Raw genomic sequence first — 16,297 nt, forward strand, 5'->3', positions numbered from 1 at the left:
AGCATGTTGGCTATTTTGGTCTCAAACTCCTGGCCTCAGATGATCTGCCATCTTTGGCTTCCCAAAGTGTTGATATTACAGGAGTGAGCCACTGTGCCTGGCCTATTTTTCCTTTTTGTGAAGAATGAGGTCTCACTATGTTGCACAGGCTGGCCTCAAACTCCTAGGCTCAAGCTATCTCTCACCTCTGTCTCCCTAACTGCTGGGGTTACAGGTGTGAGTCACTGTGCCCAGCCACATTTATTTTTTTAAATGTCATTTATAAATCGTTTATTATCTCTACAACTTAATTACTTTTTTTTAATTGCACATGGACTTTCTGAATATCATGTGTAACTCCTTGTACAGCTGAAATTGCCTCTCACAGAAGCTGTCCTTTCCTGGTGTCTGATTCTTATCCAGATCTCATTAATATTCTTTCCAAACAAAAATGCTGCTTGACTATACAGATGAGAGCCTCATTTCTGTGGAGGTCCCTTTTGCAGAACATTCCTTTACTGCTCATTAATATTCTAACCAGAACACAGCCCTGTAAGAAGCCTGACTGACATTGACAGCTCAGGCATTAAGAGGATCACTGCTGCTACCCTCCACCAACCAGTCTAGTGCTTTCAGATAAGGGTGGCACTCTGAGTATCAGGATTACCTATAGAATCTGAACCTTTTATGTGGAGTCCAAACACGTTAATTTTGGCAGACCCACACCCTAACTGCTCACCATCTAGACAGATAATGTCAGAATCAAGTACCAGTTTGATCCCCTTGAGCATAAGCCTAAGGATTGGTTTCAGAGTACTGGCCATATGCCAGATGCTTTACATGTTATTTCATTCCATTTGATCTTAGTCACTTAATTCTTACACTACCATTAAACAAGTATTATATATATATATATATATTTTTTTTTTTTTTTTTTTTTTTTTTTTTTGGTAAGAGACAGGGTCTTGCTATGATGCCCAGGCTGACTCCAACTCCTGGGTTCAAGTAATTCTCCCACCTCAGCTTCCCAAAGTGCTGGGATTGTAGGCATGAGCCACCACACCTGGCCAGCAAATATTATTATTCTCATTTTACAGAGGAAGAAACTAAGGCTCTAGAGAAGTTCAATAACTTGCTGAAGGTCACACAGCTAACAACTGATAGAACTAGGATTTGAAACAATCCAACAGACCCTAACGTCCATTTATGACATGACAAACCACATCTTCCCGGTATGTAGGGGTTGTCTGGACCAATTTTATCTTTTAAAAGTCTTGACGGCCGGGCGTGGTGGCTCACGCCTGTTATCCCAGCACTTTGGGACGCCGAGGCAGGTGGATTACGAGGTCAAGAGATCGAAACCATCCTGGTAAAACATGGTGAAACACCGTCTCTACTAAAAATACAAAAAAAAAATTAGCTGGGCATGGTGGCGCGTGCCTGTAATTCCAGCTACTCAGGAGGCTGAGGCAGGAGAATTGCCTGAACCCAGGAGGCGGAGGTTGCGGTGAGCCGAGATCGCGCCATTGCACTCCAGCCTGGGTAACAAGAACGAAACTCCGTCTCAAAAAAAAGAGTCTTGAAACTAGAAATTATAAGGGCTGGACCAGATGCCCCTGCCTGTTGCACATCTAAGTCAACTCTGCCCAAGGCTCCTTTTGGCTGAGGTCTACATATTGAGTCTACCACACACTTACTGGGTAACATGAGGAAAATTACTTTAAGCCTTAGTTTCATCATCACTAAAATGTTCTCTTAGCACATTGTTAAAATAAGTGCTTAATAAATAATGATAGTAGTGGTGGTAATAAAAAGACCTAACATTTATGATGTATTTACCATGTGTCAGATACTGTTTTAATTGTTTTGCATATATAACTTATTTAATCTTCACAGTAACACACTCAGAAGTACTGCCTCACTTTATATAAGTGTATTATTGAATAATACTCAGATGAAGAAACTGAAGCCCAAAGAAGTTAAATAAATGTTAGCTTTTTTCATATTTTAGGAGGCTGGCCTGGAAACAAAATGAACTCCATCATGGAAAATAAACCAGAAAAGCAGTTCTAGCACACATGATATTTCAGAGTCAACTTATTTCTGTTAAATCACTGACAAAAAGAGAGTATCTCTAATGCAATCTCTGAGAAACTGGTAGTTACCACCAGAAACCCAGATCTGCTCAAAACCTGACACAATTTCTCTGCAACATAAAGTCTAAACCTGCAAAAGTTATATCTCTTAAAGATAAAATTTTACATATTATCAATACCTCTGTAAGAACTCTACACTGGGCCAGGCATGGTGGCTCACTCCTGCAATCCCAGTACTTTGGGAGGCCAAGGAGGATAGATTGCTTGAGCTCAGGAGTATGAGACCAGCCTGAGAAACATGGTGAAACCCCATCTCTACCAAAAATTTAAAAAAAGTTAGCCAGGTGTGGTGGCTTTCGCCTGTATTCCCAGCTACTCAAGAGGCTAAGGTAGGAGGATTGCTTGAGCCTTGGAGGTGGAGGTTGCAGTGAGCCGCAATCACGCCACTGTACCCCAGCCTGGACAAGAGTGAGAACCTATCTCAAAAAAATTAAAAGATAAAATAAAAAAGAACTCTATGTTGAAAATAATATAACTATGACCTTCTCAGAGGGCTTCTATTACCCTATTCATTCATGTGAATATATTTTCTTGTGCTTATGAACCCCAACTTAGTTTTTTACATAATTATGATAATATTCACATATCTTATTTAGACAGGTAAAAGTGCAAACCCAGTGACAGCCTTTAAAAATTGACTTTGGGGCTGGGCGCGCTCGCCTATAATCCCAACACTTTGGGAAGCTGAGATGGGTGGATCACAAGATCAGGAGTTCGAGACCAGCCTGGCCAGTATGGTGAAATCTTGTCTCTACTAAAAGCACAAAAGTTAGCCAGGCGTGGTGGTGGGTGCCTGTAGTCCCAGCTACTCAGAAGGCCAAGGCAGCAGAATCACTTGAAACCAGGAGGCGGAGGTTACAGTGAGCCAAGATAGCACCACTGCACGCCAGTCTGGGTGACAGAGTGAGACTCCATCTCAAAAACAACAACAACAACAAAAATACTGACTTTGGGCCAGGTGCAGTGACTCATGCCTATAATCCAGCACTTTGGGAGGCCGAGGTGGGAGGATCACTTGAGCCTAGGAGTTTGAGGCTGCAGTGAGACGTGACTGCGCCACTCCACTCTAGCCTTGGTGACACAGCAAGACTTATCTCAAAAAAAACCAGAACTGACTTTGGTCTAAAATTTGTAGATCATGAAGAACCACCCAAGAACTTTCCTAATCTTTTTTCACCCTTTAAATGAAAAAAATCACCAGATCGAATCCAAGTCTAACTTCATCTCTCTCTCAATTAATAAAATTTGTTATTTGTTCCTTTGATTCCTTCCCTCCGTGTCCCAGTTAATCATTAACTTATTGTAAGGGCAAACATAATCCAATGAAGTGAGGTATTTTTTCAGCAGTTTTTTTCACACATAATAGAAAAATCTCTCTCAATAAGTAGCAAAATCAAATCATTAAGTCATTAGCTTCAAATTTAAGGTGAAGAGTAGAGAAAAACATAGCTAATTAGAAAAAGACTGGAAATTTACAATTGACATAGAGAAAGCACAGACTCTCTCTGAACAGCATATTTCTCCTTTAACCTTTGTACCTTTTCATACTTGAATATCCCAGCTACTCGGAAGGCCAAGGCAGCAGAATCGCTGTCATGTCTCTTCCAATACCAGTCCCTGGAACATGTAGGGGCTCAGTAAATATCTGTTATATGAATGAAAAACAGTGTCACACTAGTACTCAGTTGCTACACATCTCAACCAAGGCCCACCTACAAAATTGAATATCTGCCTAGAAACTACATGCTCACAAGTCTTGCCAATTACATGCTTAATTAAGGCAAAGTAGTTAATTAAGGAGTCTTCTTTACAATCTCAAAGCAAAAGAAACATACACACTTATTTTAGGAAGGCTGCTTCTGTTAAAGATATAACCTTCTTATACCAGCCCTTTGTCCTTAATAATTAATCAAGTTTTCTCCAAATGCAGGGCTTCTTAGTTTCACTTCTGGCCATTTCCAGGAAGGGCTTGGCTTCCATTCTTCTTATCTGAAATTTTAGATGATGTGCTTTTTTTCAGAACTTGCTCAATCTGAAGAGTCAGTTTAGATCAGTTTAACCAATCCCTTGAAGCAGGAGAATTAAAATGGGTTTACTGAAAAGTGACTCTTCTCTAGACAAGTTCTTTAATCCTTTCTTTCTTTAAAAAAAGAGAAGCTGGCCAGGAGCAGTGGCTCACGCCTGTAATCCCAGCACGTTGGGAGGCCAAGGCGGGTGGATCATGAGGTCAGGAGTTCAAGAGCAGCCTAGCCAAGACAGTAAAACTCCGTCTCTACTGAAAATACAAAAATTAGCCAGGTGTGATGGTGGATGCCTGTAATCCCAGCCACTTGGGAGGCTGAGGCAGGGAATTGCTTGAACCTGGGAGGTAGAGGTTGCAGTGAGTCAAGATCACACCACTGCTCTCCAGCCTGGGCAACAGAGCAAGACTTCATCTCAAAAAAAAAAAAAAAAAAAAAAAAGACAAACTGAGAAGCTACCACATCACAATGCTTTAATCAAGGACAAGCATCACTGAGGCTGGTCACATAAAGACATACCAAATCATTATAGCCACATGAGTGATAAAGTTTGGCTACTTATCTGGACCAATGTTAGGCATCTGATTTTTTAAGAATTGGTTATAAACCTTTTCTTTTTTTTAAGAGAGTCTTACTCTGTCTCCCAAGCTAATTTTTGTATTTTTAGTAGAGATGGAATGTCACCCTGTTAGCCAGGTTGGTCTCGAACTCCTGACCTCAAGTGATCCACCCGCCTTGGCATCCCAAAGTGCTGGGATTACAGGCATAAGCCTCCTCACCTGGCCTGGTTATAAACATATTAATGTTACTGTTTCAGTTGAATTTTAGTGTTTATCTTCTACATCCAGTTTGGGACTGTAGAAAACAGTTTTTGAGAGGCATTTGCTGGGTAGTGGTCTTTCAGTTGGCACAGGAAAGATCATCAATGTCTGGGTCTCAATTTCTTCATCTCAAAAGCAGATATTGATTCACACAGGATGGCTATGGGGACTAAATGAAAGGATAAAAGCAAAACTACTTTGAAAACTATCAGCTACTATACAAAGCATTATTTGGTAGCTCATCAACCCAACATGGGGATTGATTAAGTGTGGGTGGAGAAAAGCATTAAAGTGTCAAGGACAACCTCAAGCGTTCTCGGTGAAACTCGGTGAATGCAGGCGTATGGTACACAGGGACTATCCACAGAGCCTAACAGGTGGCTGGACAAATAGATCTGGAGCTCAGATGTACAAAGGCATTAAACACATTAGCTTGGTACTCCATTGTAGGTTCAGTACAAATTAAATAATTAAATATGTTTAAATATTTTATTTTTAATAAAACTTCAAGCCAGCATTAAGAAAAATGGAACTAAAAAATAAGACTAACTAACAAAGAAAAATAGAAGTTAGAACTAATTCATTAAAATGTCTGGTTCAACTAGATGTTAATAAGAAACCTTTTATTGAAAGCTGTTGCTGAAAATCTAATCAGTACACTGTCCTAGTTCAGGGCACGTGCTAATAGTAAGTATAATGAAAATCATTTCATCTTTCCTTGAAGACTATAGATAGCTTTCTAATTTTTCTCCTAGAGAATGAAAACAGAAGAAAACTTCTGGTTGTTTGTGGATTCCAGTAACTGGGTTTTAGTTTTGCCACCCTGCTTTTAAAAATGTAATGGGAATTGATAGACTAGTATAATCCAGAGTAACAACCTGGGAAATAGATGGCTCCAGTGGCAGTAAAATAGTAGCCTGGATCCTGAAAACACCCTAGAAAACTTGCACTCAGATGGAACTGAATCCTGGTTGTCACAGTATCCAAACTTTTGTCCTGCTCCCTTCAGAACTCCTCAGAGACTGCTATCTGATTTGAACTCAGATGGGCCTACTTCAGCTGTTGTCCAGTAAAGAAAAATGCCAACACCACTTTGGATTGCAAGCCGAAACAAGACTTGTCCAGATGAAAAGTCTATCTTCAAGGCTATTCACTCATTCAACAAATATTTATTGAGAATTTATCACGTCGTTGGCAGTGTTCCATGTGCTAAAGATAAAATACTAAAAATGACAGACAAAACTGGGCACAGTGGCTCATGCCTGTAACCCCAGCACTTTGGGAGGCCTAGGCAGGTGGATTGCCTGAGGTTGGGAGTTCAAGACCAGCCTGACCAACATGGAGGAAACCCGTCTCTACAAATTACAGGCATGGTGGTGGTGCATGCCTGTAATCCCAGCTACTTAGGAAGCTGAGGCAGGAGAATTGCTCGAACCCAGGAGGTGAAGGTTGCTGTCAGCCAAGATTGTGCCATTGCACTCCAGCCTGGGCAACAAGAGTGAAACTCCATCTCAAAAAAAAAAAAAAAAAAGTGACAGACAATGGCCAGGCGCAGTGGCTCATGCCTGTAATCCCAGCACTTTGGGAAGCCAAGGCAGGCAAATCACTTGAGGTCAAGAGATTGAGACCAGCCTGGTCAACATGATGAAACCCTGTCGCTATCAAAAATACAAAAATTAGCCAGGTGTGGTGGTGAGCACCTGTAGTCCCAGCTGCTTGGGAGGCTGAAGCAGGAGAATCTCTTGAATCTGAGAGGCAGAGGTTGCAGTGAGCCAAGATGGTGCCATTTCACTCCAGCTTGGGTGACAGAGAGTCCATCTCAAAAAAAAAAAAAAATTATGACAGGCAAGGTCTCTACTCATGAACTTTCCATTCTACTGGGGAAGCAGGACAATTAACGACCGTGATTAGTGCTGTGAAGGAAATATGAAAAGAGTAACTGAAGTGGTGGTAGGAACAGGGGTGGGGCAGCCTCTTTAGGCAGTGGTCAGGGAAGGCCTCATTGAGTGAATGACATTTGAACTGAAACTTGAATGATAGGGAAGACATACGCAGCCAGGCAGGTGAAGAGAAGAGATGAGGGAGTTTTCCAGGCAGAGGAGAGCAAATGCAATGGCCCTGAGGAAGGAATAATAAGGCTAGGGAATAAGGAAGAAGTATGCAATGACGCAGAGATGAGTGGTAGTCAGATTGAGTAAGGATTTATAAGCAATACTAAAGGAATTTAATTTTATTCTATGTGTGAGACAAAGCCAAACATTGCTGGCCAGGTACAGTAGCTCACACCTGTAATCCAGCCCATTGGGAAGCTGAGGCAGATGGATCATGAGGTCAAGAGATCAAGATAATCCTGGCCAACATGGTGAAACCCCGTCTCTACTAAAAATACAAAAATCAGCTGGGCATGGTGGCGTGCACCTGCAGTCCCAGCTACTCGGGAGCTGAGGCAAGAGAATCACTTGAACCCAGGATGTGGAGGTTGCAGTGAGCCAAGACTGTACCACTGCACTCTAGCCTGGATGACAGAGAGAGACTCCTCCCCCTACCCCCCTAAAAAACTGCCAGGCATGCTGGCTCATGTCTATAATCCCAGCACTTTGGGAGGCTGAGGTGGGCAGATCACCTGAGGTCGGGAGTTCAAGACCAGCCTGACCAACATGGAGAAACCCTGTCTCTACTAAAAATACAAAAAATTAGCTGAATGTGGTGGTGCATGCCTATAATCCCAGCTACTCAGGAGGCTGAGGCAGGAGAATCACTTGAACCTAGGAGGCAGAGGTTGTGGTAAGCTGAAATCGCACCATTGCATTCCAGCCTGGGCAAAAAGAATGAAACTCCATCTCAAAAAAAAAAAAAAAAAAAAAAGTGTGTGTTTGCAAGATCAGATATATTTCATGTACTAAATGAGCATTTTGGCTGGGTGCAGTGGCTCCTGCCTGTTATCCCAGCACTTTGAGAAGCTGAGGCAGGTGGATCACTTGAGGGCAGGAGTTTGAGACCAGCCTGGCCAACATGGCAAAATCCTGTCTCTACTAATCAGACAAAAAAAAAAAAAAAAAATTAGCCAGGCATGGTGGCATGTGTCTGTAGCCTCCTGGGAGGCTGAGTCATGAGAATCACTTGAACCTGGGAGGTGGAGGTTGCAGTGAGCTGAGTGTAGCCTGGGCAACAGAATAAAACTGTATCTTAAAAAATAATAAAATAAATGAGTATTTAATCACTTACATGTGCATAATGAATACAAAAAGAAAAGGAAGGGAAAGGTTCTCACAGCTACAAGGCTTACAATCTTACAAGAAACCAATAATTTATAAATAGTGACAACATTAAGTAAGGTAAGAAATGAAGCAAAAATCAAGTGTTAAGTAAAGACTGGGGAGGGAGCCACTTATTCAAGTAGAAGAAATTAGAAAAGGCTTTTTTTATTTATATATTTTTTTAAAAGGTAGCATTTGATTTAGGCTCTTAAGGAAAAGGATTTCAAGAGTGTGGGGAGGGGGAGGAGCATGAGGCTGTGGGAACTCTATGAGCAAAGGCACAGAGGCAGGAAAGAACTGGGCAGGACCAGGAAACAGAATTATTGTAGGATCACAGTACCAGGTGGGTGGGTAGTGTTGTGGGAGATAAGCCTCAAAGAATAGGTTGTCAGAGGAGGGGTGTGGGTGCCTTGAAGAGCATGTCAGAAAGTTAGAACGAATTTACTTATGCATTGTCTCCCCTTAAGTTTATATACAAATCTCTAGAGAGACTTGTTCAAACTTTAGGTTCCCAGGCCCATCCCTCAGATACACTGATCTGCAGTTCTAGGTGGGCCTGAGACTCTACCTTTTTAACCAACACCAGGCAATTCTAACACAGGCAATTAAAAGAACCATATTTTGAAAATCAGTGCTTTTTGTTTGTTTGTTTTTTAATGGCAACTCCGAACTGCAAGGGAAAAACTGAAGCCAACTCTAAAGATTGCTCAAGGACTCTGGAAAAAAAGAAAAAAAAGAAGAGGGAATCTGAATTAGAAGATTGATTAAAGAGCCCTTATCACTGCTGGGGTAAAATCAACCCAACTTGGGGACTGATTAAATGTAGGTGGAGAAAAGTATTAAAGTGGTAAGGACAACCTCAAGCATTCTCCTTAGTGAAACTGGGTGAATGCAGATGCGTGGCGCACAGGGACGATCCACAGAGCCTAACAGGTGGCTGGAAATACAGTTCTGGAGCTCAGATATACAAAGGCATTAAACACATTGGTTTGGTACTCCAAAGTAAGTTCAATACAAATTAAAGAATTAAATATAAAGAGCAAAACAGTACAAATTACAGTAGAAGGAAATGAAAGTGAATATTTAACCAATCTCTGGATGGTTAAATCCTTCTAAACATCACAGCAGCAGAAGAAATCCCAATTTAAAAATCCAGTTTGGGCAAGGTGGCTCATGTCTGTAATCGCAGAACTTTGGAAGAGCAAGGTGGGCAGGTCACCTGAGGTAAGGAGTTTGAGACCAGCCTGGCCAACATGGAGAAATCCCATCTGTACTAAAAATACAAAAATTAGCTGGGCGTGGTGGTGTACGCCTGTAATCCCAGCTACTTGGGAGGCTGAGGCTCAAGAATTGCTTGAACCCAGGAGGCAGAGGCTAGAGTGCGCTGTGATGGTGCTACTGAACTCCAGCCTGGGCAACAGAGTAAGACCCTGTCTCAAAAAAAAAAAAAAAAAAAAATCTATAGGTAAGTAATAATATACTACATATAAAATTAAAAGCCAAGCCAACTGGTTAACTATTTGACCAAAAGACAAAGAATATTCTTAAAATAGAAGAGTTTATACAAGTCACAAAGAAAAATACTAAGCAGACTGGGCTCAAAAAGAAAAAAAAGAAAAGAAAAGAAAAAAAAAACACTAGGAATAGTTCTATATGAAGTAAAAGTTGTTAAATAACTTGCCTTGGAGACATACACCTTCTAGTCCTATAATGAAATTTTTTTCACATATATTGTAGATAATGGAGTTTTGTGGCATAGATCAGCAGGGCTCCTATAATTTTACCTCACTGGTTTCCAAATGTCAGTCTATGGAAATGCCTAAAAAATTACTTGCCTCTTTTTGACTTCCTTGTCTTTTTGACTTTTTTTTTTTCTTTTATTTCCCCAATCCCCACAGCAAGGATCACATTCAATTTTTTTTTTTTTTTACTTCTTTTTTCCTGATAGTTAAAGGGCACAAACAAAGTAAACTGTCCCCGGGCTCCCCTTTGCTACTCTGGTGGAAACTGCCTTTACCACTTCCAGTCTTCCCTCAGGCTCTATAACTCTAAAATAGGTGAAGGGTTAGAGATGAGACGGAAAGTAATTCCAGAATTTCTAGTGAACAGTAGCTCTAAAGACATCCTTTCAGCACAGAGGTTGTCCGGTCTTGGGGATCAAAGGCCAAACCCTCTCATTTTACAGATCAGGCTCTAAGTCAATGAATGAATGACTTGTCCAAGATCACCTAATTGGCTGATGACAACATTAAGTTGGGAATCCTGACTCTCGAACAGCACCCTTTCCATTCTGCAGTAATGCTTCATTGTTCACAAGCCCTGGCCCTTCAAAACAATGGATTTTTATAACACCATAATTCCAACATCTGTATACTTTACACTTTATCACTCCACTCACTCAATTTGGTCTAATAAAAGCCTGTGCTTCCCCACAAAATGCTCCAAATAAAACACCACCAAACAAACAAACAAAATAATTAAAATGTTAACACACAAACAAAAATGGGAATGGAATTAACCCAAAGATAATTCACAGAAGAAATAGACATGGAAATAAATATATGAAAAATGTTCTCTCTCACTAGCAAAGAAATACAAATTAATTCACCTCTGCCTATCAAATTAGTAAAGATTAAAAAATAATATTCAGGCTGGTCGCGGTGGCTCATGCTGTAATCCAAGCACTTTGGGAGACTGAGTTGAGTGGATCTCCTGAGGTCAGGAGTTTGAGATCAGCCTGGCCAACATAGTGGAACACCGTCTCTCTACTAAAAAATATGAAAATTTGCCAGGCGTGTTGGTGGGCGCCAATAATCCCAGCTACTCGAGAGGCTGAGGCAGAAGAATAGCTTGAACCAGGGTGGTGGAGGTTGCAGTGAGCTGAGATAGCGCTACTGCACTCCAAACTGGGCAACAGAGTGAGACTCTATCTCAAAAAATAAAAATAATAATATTCAATGTTACCAAGGCTGCACTAAGATGAGCACTCACAATCACTGCAGTTGAGAATGTTAATTAGTCTAACCTTTACAAAAGGCAATTTGGGAGCAGGTTTAGTATTTTTGAATTTTCATGCCCCTTGATCTAGTAATTCAACTTCTGGGAATCTAACCTACGGAAATAATGAGTGATTTGCACAAAGATTTATGTATACCGTATATTTGTTCTCAATTTTTTCATTTAATGTGAAACCAAAACACAAATTACGCAACCTCAATACAATAAATTATTAAATAAATTACAATGGAGATTAAATAACCATTAAAATGTTTTCAAAAAATTCTGATGCTATGAAAAATAATATAAAGTGAACAAAGCTGACACAAAACTTTATCTACTGCAACATTATGAGCTGAATTACCTTTGCATTTGTGTGATGTGTGTATGTATATATGTGTGTATATCAAAGAAAATTAAAACACTGAAAGGAAATATCTCAAACAGTAGATCTCTCTGGAACAGATTATGGAATATGGGTTATTTTGCGTTCTTTGTAATTTGTTTTATCCACATTTTCTATAATGAACATATATACTTTTTATTTTATAATATAAATATCTATAATTTTTATTTTTAAATGTGTTGGTGCATATGAAAATAAAATAAGAATTATACATACAATATGAAAAATGTTTTTTAAAAAGATAAATTTTCAGGCCATTTACATGGAGATGATAGTGGAAGTCATGGAAAGAAATCAAATTATACAGGGAGAAAGTATAGTGACAACAAAATGCTGTACAGGGCTATGGCAAACCCTGCATTTAAGGGGCAAAAAGACTGAGTTAATGGAGTATGGGAGTAAGTGGTCAGATCAGAAAATGGAGAACCAGATAACAGTCAGGTCAAGAAAAGCAAATAAAAGGAAGGACTAGAGAAGTTGTTCAATTGGTCAATTATTGCCAAGGGGTAAGGAGGAGGACACTGAGGGGCATTAGAGAGAAGCCACTGGATACTATGCGTGGACGGACAGGTTTTCTGTAATGCTGGAAGCCAAATTTTTGCTCAGAAGCCAAATCTGAGCAAATGATAACTGTTCAGTAAACCTGACTATGAAATAAAGAAGTCCTGGAGCATTAGCCTGAATTTCAGTTTATGGAAAAGGAAAAAAGATTGTGGAAATCTAAAACTAAGTAAAATGCATATTAGGACTAATTTATGGATAATGAAATAAAAAGTGCCAATACTCTGTACAAGACAAAACATGTTTGAAGGACTGTAAAGTTTTCCATATCATAAGCTCCGTTAAAGAATAAATAAGGGGGAAAATAGCCCCACACATAACAAGTACAAAAAAGTTGCATCTTTTTTGCCCCTTAAGATGAAAGTTCTTAGTTTCAGGGTAGTATTATTAAGAAATTCTTTAAAAGAAAATCAAAAGAATATAAAATTTTCACTGTGTCATGTTAACTTCTTATGAGTGGACATGTGAAATCGCTAGAAACAGTTTTTACATGTCAAGAAATCATCTGACATGCTAAATAATGGATTGATTGTTGGGTCAAACTCCATCTTTTTTATAAAAATATGTCTTCATTAGCACAATAATTTGACTGAGTCTTAAGGATTCTGCACCCAGCTTCAGAATAAATGCATCAGTATGGTCCTACCAAGAGTACCATTCACCATAGAATCTCAACTCCACAATCATTAAGCAGAAACTATTTCATTTACAAGCACTGGTTTGTCAACAACCTTAAAAGGCTGTGTTAAGTAACCTCACCTGGAAATTACTGCATGCAATCTAAAATGAAGTACCTTAATTTCCTATCAAAAAACATACAGTGAAAGACAACAGCAAACTGAAAAAACAATTGTCTTTTCTAATGGAAATTATTGAATTAGGACTCAGGTTACACATTTTCCTATCTGCAAAAAGGATACAATTCTAACCCAAAAGTCTTCCATCTAGTAGTATATGGAATTAAGAATGCCTGAAACTAGTTTCACTGTCAATTTAAATAATAACAAATTCTTCCAATTTGCAGTTAGGTGGCCTGTTATGGCAAAGATGTCTAATGAACTCCCACTCTCTCAATATGCTTTTGTGTTTGTGTATGTCTTTGAGAAATTTTTTGTTGGTACAGGGCTTTAAGTTAATTGCAGTTGACTAGTGAAAAATACCAGAGAAAATACAAGAATTTGAAACCCAAAGAAAACAGTAGTCAAAATTATATTTAAAAACATTCTTCACCACCCAACTATCTACCCTGTCTTCCCAAGAAAAAAAGAAAGAGAAAACTATTTTGAGGCCACCTTAGCAGTAAAAAGTGTCCCCTATCACCAAGATGTGATTTGTTTTAGCTTCTGAAACTTTCTCTCAGAATTATTAGGTTGAAATTTAGCCCCACCTTCAACCAGAGTCTGGAACAAAGCTTGAGTATACCAAGTTAAACAAAGTTATACAATGAGGTAATTTTTACAAAATGGCACTCCTTTGCTAATGTTGCCAATATACTGTTCTCTTCCCACGGAACCTGATAACAACACTTCCCAGCCCAATACAGAAAAGTGGAAACAGCTCCAACTATTTACTAAATGCCTCATTAAAGACAGGGTCTAATCTCATTTTCCATAGGCCATGGAGTTGGAGGAACACAGGGTAAGAAATACGAACATGACGCAAATACAGCCAGGCACGGTGGCTCACGCCTGTAATCCCAGTACTTTGGGAGGCTGAGGTGGGTGGATCACCTCAGGTCAGGAATTTGAGACCAACCTGGCCAACACAGTGAAACCCATCTCTGCTAAAAATACAAAAATTAGCTGGGCATGGTGGCTGGTGCCTGAGGCAGGAGAATTGCTTGAACCTGAGAGGCGGAAGTTACAGTGAGCCGAGATCGTGCCACTGCACTGCAGCTTGGGCAACAGAGTGAGACTCCATCTCACAGAAAGAAAAAAAAAAAAGAAAAAAATAAAGTGATATAAATACATAGATTGAAGAGAATCACTCATTATTACTCAGAGGTTTTTGTTTTGTTTTTAAGGAAAAGCAGAAGAGAAAATTTAAAAAAAAAAAACAAACAAAAAACCTATTATTCCCTATGCTCCTACCCCTGGGCTGACCTCTAGTATAGAAATGACTTCACTAATACCATGAGTTGTATATGGATCTGCCTAACCCATTTGATTTTAAGTTATTTTAGGGTAAAGATGTTTGGCACTTTGAATCCACTAAACGCACTCAATATTTTGTCCAAAGAATGAAATAAGTTCCTAAACTAATTACCTAGTACATTACATGTTGTTCTATCAATGCAAAACAAGAAAACATATATGCACACTTTTTTTTTTTTTGCCTTCTTTCATGCCAACTCTGTAATTTTTTTGAAGATCTATCTAAAACATCATCATACTGCATCCAGGCCATAACTCTACAAGAATTTAGAACATGTTTATTGGGGATTATGTTCTTTTGTGTCTACATTATACTTCAGAAGGGTTGGTGTTATTTCATGCCTCCTGAAATATTTAGCATTTGTGAATAGTTCTGGTAATTATGCAGATAAAAGGTACTCTGTTAAACCATATATTTATTATTTAGAGACGGAGTCTAGTCTGTGCCCAGGCTGGAGTACGGTGGTGTGATCTCTGCTCACTGCAAACTCCGCCTCCGGGGTTTAAGCAATTCTCCTGCCTCAGCCTCCCAAGCAGCTGGGATTACAGGCGCCCTCCACCACACGCAGCTAGTTTTTGTATTTTTAGTAGAGACAGGGTTTCACTGTGTTGGTCAGGCTGGTCTCGAACTCCTGACCTCGTGTTCCGCACGCCTCAGCCTCCCAAAGCGCTGGGGTAACAAGCATGAACCACCATACCCGGCCTGTTAAATCATTTAAATCAAGAGCAAAAGAAAGAATACTTAATGCAAAAGAAGATCTCTCCACCAAAGGGGCATTGCCTTAAAAACTGACAACGCTGTAAGTAGTACCTCTGACTAACCTGAAAAGTCAAGTCAACTGAACCATCTGGATTAAGCAGACTTTTCTTCTTCTTCTTCTTTTTTCCTTTTGTATTTTTTGTAGAGATACAACTTGCTAAATTGCCTTGGCTGGTCTTGAACACCTAGCCCAAGCGATCCTTCTGCCTCAGTTTCCCACTGTTGGGATTATAGGTGTGAGCCACTGCGCCCGGCCAAGGCAGACTTTTGAAAGCTGGAATTAGGTGCAAGACAACAGTAGTTCAAATATCTCTCACCAGGATCAGCTAAACCATTCTCGCAATCATCAATAAGGAGGCTAGGAAAGGTGCCAGATGGTTCGTTCCTAGCAGTTACAACTTCAAGCTTTAGTATCTGTAGCCAGGGGTGTACAATTACCTTACATTAACACCTACATATGTCGGGGGCAGGTGCCAGCGATATATACACGATAGCGATTCGGGGATGACACATCGGCTGCAAAGACTGTTATATTCTCAACATTCCTCTAAAGGGTGTTTAAGTATCTTAAACAGAGTTTAGCTGGCATAGTGGAAGGGGAGAAAAATCGAAGAGAGGGACTGGATTTAAATGAAGGAAAAAGAGCAGCCGAATGTTAGAGTGTTTCCCTGGAAGAGGGATATTTGGAGTTTTAATGAACTGTCACCTTCCTCCACGACACCAAAAAATATAGAGTTAGAATGGAGTGTTCCCGGTGGGAGAAGAGGGGGTTTTTACGGCTCCCGCCCTAGGCTCAGCCCGACGTAAGTACTCCCCATCCCAGGGCAGGCCCCAAAAGTGAGGAAAGAACCGAGAATCAGCGTCCCGCGACCCCTTATCTCGAGTGGGAGGGACTCACACTTCACGCACTCCCCCGCCCCAGAAGTCTCAGGAGAAAGAGGGTGTGGAGAGAAGCTGGGGTCTCGGCGCACTCTTCGGTTGTGGAGAAAGAAGGCCCTTACCTGGCTAAAAGCCGCCTTTCCTCTGCGCTGCTCCACCCCTGCCACAGGTCCCGGCGCTCTACCTAGCGCACCTGTCGCGACCAAGCTACTACACCTACTGCTCCTGCAACCCCGCCCCGGACCCCGCCCACCGCCGCGGGGGCGCGCACGCCAGCCCGCCTCCCGTGCGGCCTCGGGCTGAGCGT

At 40.5% G+C, this 16,297-nt stretch overlaps 1 protein-coding gene across 3 annotated transcripts in view; it reads right to left on the minus strand.

Annotated features, from left to right (window-relative positions):
- LIMA1 (LIM domain and actin binding 1) overlaps nt 1-16,218 on the minus strand; it is a 112,578-nt gene extending 96,360 nt beyond the window's left edge. For 2 of the 3 annotated variants that reach the window (XM_003939161.4, XM_010349803.3), the window contains exon 1: nt 16,113-16,217. The gene's annotated coding sequence lies outside the window, so the exon portion shown is untranslated. Of the gene's footprint in view, nt 1-16,112 lie in introns of all 3 variants that reach the window. The other variant, XM_074402624.1, reaches the window with a different exon arrangement.
- Nucleotides 16,219-16,297: the final 79 nt, after the last annotated feature.

The sequence above is a fragment of the Saimiri boliviensis genome, chromosome 7 (genome assembly GCF_048565385.1).
Source record: "Saimiri boliviensis isolate mSaiBol1 chromosome 7, mSaiBol1.pri, whole genome shotgun sequence".
In the NCBI taxonomy this organism is placed as follows: Eukaryota; Metazoa; Chordata; class Mammalia; order Primates; family Cebidae; genus Saimiri; species Saimiri boliviensis.